Raw genomic sequence first — 3,616 nt, forward strand, 5'->3', positions numbered from 1 at the left:
CCCCACCCCACTCCACATCTCCCTGTGCACCACCCCTCCCCCTCCCCCATGCTCTGCATTCAGCCATTGTGCCGTGGGATGGGAGAGGCCATGTAAATGTGCCATTGGATGGAGAAGGTTGGGAAATGCTGCAATAAGCCATATTGGCTTAAGCTTCTGTTCTACCCAGGAGAGTACCCAGGAGTACCCACCAGCAGACTCTCCCTATGTCTAAAGAAGGGTGTTTGTGCCCAATAGCTTGTAAAGAACAATTTTTCTATTTAGCTGGCCTAATAAAAGATATCACAATTACCCAAAGAACCTTGTCTGCTTATGTCATTAGACCAACATGTCCATAACTGGCACCCCCAAAACTGTAAGCATATGCATTTCACTAAAATCAGATCATTGCTGGAATTTTAGAAAAGTAAAAATATAGAAAACTAATGTTATTGGAAAACTAATAATGGAGATGAGTCAGAATTGGGAAGTTTGAATCATGGCTCAAGTTCTGGATCCAAGCTTCCCCTAAGCTCAGAAGTATCTGTGCTTGTTTTCAGATTCAGTGATCTATAGAGATGGACCAATGTCAAGAAATCTGTAATAATGTAAAATTTACTAACTTCAGGAGAGATTTATAGGGAATTAAAATAGGGATAATTAAAGCACAGAGGTAGTTAGCTTTGTCAGTCTGAAGTCAGGCAAAAGGTAGGGTAAAATGGTACTTTAGCACGTGTTCAGATGAGTGGGAACATGAGTTTCCCTGGGGGCAAATAGCAACAGCACATAGTTGTGCCGCTGCTACTTATCCCCAGGGAATGCCCCTGCACACGCTCTCCGGAATGTGGCAAATTGCCCCGGGTGGGGCAAGGAAGGCTAGGGCCAGCACCTGGACTGGCCCCTGCAGCCTTACCTGGAGTCCTGGGGGCACACCAGGGCTGCAGCAGCAGTGATCCGTGTGTGCAGAGCCTGGCCAGCAGCCAGAGTGTGGCTCTGGCCAGGGGCCAGGCTTTGGTTTTAGCTGGAGCACACTACAGCCATATGCACTTTTCATGTGCACTGCATGGATTGTGCAGTGCATATTCCCACTCATCAGATGTGCCCTTGGAGACTAACTGGTTCAGAGGGACCCATAAAATATCTATGAATTTTCATAAGGAGCCACCTGTTTCATTGGATGTATCTGATGTTTGTTGCCTTTAAGAGCTTTCTGAACAAGTTAGCCTCCAAGGGCACATCCTAACGAGCACATGTAGTGGGCCCGTTTCCCATGGGACAAATAGCAGCGGTACATATTTGTGCCACTGCTATTTGTCCCTGGGCATATCCCTGCACACATGCTTTGGTGCACAGCAATTGCACCTGGGTGGGGTAGGGGAGGCTGGATCCAGCACCTGTGCTGGCCCCAGAAGCTTTACCTGGGGCCCTGGTAAAGCAGCCCCAAACCAGCCACTCAGAGCTTGGCAGGTAATCAGAGCATGGCTTTGGCTAGCCAGGCTCCATTTCTGACAGTGCACATCACTGCCATGTACACCGCATCACTTTTTTTAGCAGCAGGGGGTTTTTTTACACCAGAATCTCCCAGTGTCAAAAAACTGCCACATTGAAAATTAGCAGTGCGGTGAATAGATGCACATGTGCTGCATGCAGTTTGTGGTGCCTCACAATGCACGTATGCATTTAAAAGGATGTGCCCTAAGGTACTACCCTGCCCCACCTTCTGCCTAGGTGATTAGAAAGAGATCTTCTAATAAATCACACTTTTAACCAGGAGTACTATTTGAGAACATGCAACACTTGAAACACAGACACATATTACATTTAGGGATGTTATTTACAATACTCAGTGAATGCACAAGTGGTACAATAAAGTTATGAAAAACACAAGGAGGCAGGAGCCCCTGGGTTTTAATCCCAGCAGAAGCAATGGCATACCCATTGCCACACACCAAAAGCCACAGCCTGGCTGCAGCCTATACCCAATGCTTCCAAGGCAGGTGAAAAAAAAATAACCCTTTGACACAGGTAGGGTGGGGTAGGGGAATTCTTTCCGAGCTGTATCTAGCAGTCTGCATGGGAAATACCCATCCTAGAGCACAGCCATAGCTAGGCATAGGCATAGACATGGATAGAGCTACTCCTAAATCATTATAATCTCTAGAAAGACACCAAGATCTAGATCTACAATGCAGTCATCATTCCTGCTGTCTTCAGATGGGTGACCTACCATTGTCATCTTAAGAGCCTGGAGTGGTATTGTTAATGCCACTGAAAGATCCTCCACATCAAATGAGAAGATTGCCACATCAACACCAGCATCCTTGCTGAAGCAAGTGTTACCAGCACTGAGTCAGTGACCCTCAAGCACCAACTTTGCTGGACCAGACAAAGCCTGTGGATGACTGATTCTCAACTCCCAAAACAAGTGCTCTACCCCCAATGGCCTGAGATCTAGCAGTGGCCAAGGTAATGCTATATGATATTGAAGATATACCTCAAGAAAACAGATGCTGACACCAAGAGTTGGGAGGGGCTGGCTGCCAACCAACTCCAGTGGTGCTGCAACCTCAGCCAAGCAGCAGCCCATTTTGAGATAAGGCTTCTTGCCCTCAAAGCAAAGAGAGAGCAGAGGAAGGAAACAAAGAGAAATCCCAGCCTGCAGCCTACTGTCCCCTGCACACAGACCTGCAATTTGTGCAGATCTGTGGCTCAAAGATTGGACTCTTAAATCACCCCAAGACTCATCAATGAGCCATGGTAGAGATCAGCCTTGAATCAAGGGAGTGTCAATGATGACACATTTGTATACATACGTGAGACATATTTTGCATTCTTACCTACTCATTTCCCTTTTGTATCACCTGTTTCTGTCCTGTGGCTCTCTGGCCCTTTGTCAGAGCCGAGCTGCTTCTCCTGATCCCTTCCCCTCTGGATTGTTTGCTTTGTTGCTGGACAGTTTTCTTCACCACCCCTTGTGAAACCTAGTTTAAAGCCCTCCTCACTAAGTTAGATGATGCCCAAAGATGCTCTGGTCAGGTGGATCCCATCTCTGGATTGCAGTCTTTCTCCCCGGACATCTACCCATTGTCACAGAATCCAAAATCTTCATGTCAACACTACCATCTCAGCTACATGTATACTTTGATGATACAATAGTACCTGCCTGGGCCATCTCTCCTTCTCAAGGGAAGACTGATAAAAACACCACTTGTGCTCCAAGCTCCCTAATTCTCCCGCCAAGAGCTTCCCACAATCTGCAATCCTCACCAATAGCCTGAGACTATCAGGTGGTTCTAGCAGGAATGTTTCCGAGTTCTGTATGTCTCTTTGTGGAGATGAGGGCAAGGAGACAAATAGTACTTACAATTTTTGTTGCTCTCTAGGTTTGAAATATTTCATTTTTCTTACTCCAGCTAGCCAGACTTCTATAAATATATTTTCTTTCTTACATCTATACCCTATCTTTTTATTTTTTTGTAGCCATTAAAAGAAGATCTTTTTTAACAGATTCACTGATTTATGGAAAGCAAATAATATGTCCTTGTGTATTTGCATATGAATTACATGTATAACCACTACTGACTGTGATAATTTAGCAACCATTCAACTGGACCACAAACCACATACTCTGCTAAAG

This window comes from Gavialis gangeticus, unplaced genomic scaffold (genome assembly GCF_001723915.1).
Source record: "Gavialis gangeticus isolate Ggan-Ray unplaced genomic scaffold, GavGan_comp1, whole genome shotgun sequence".
Taxonomy (NCBI): domain Eukaryota; kingdom Metazoa; phylum Chordata; order Crocodylia; family Gavialidae; genus Gavialis; species Gavialis gangeticus.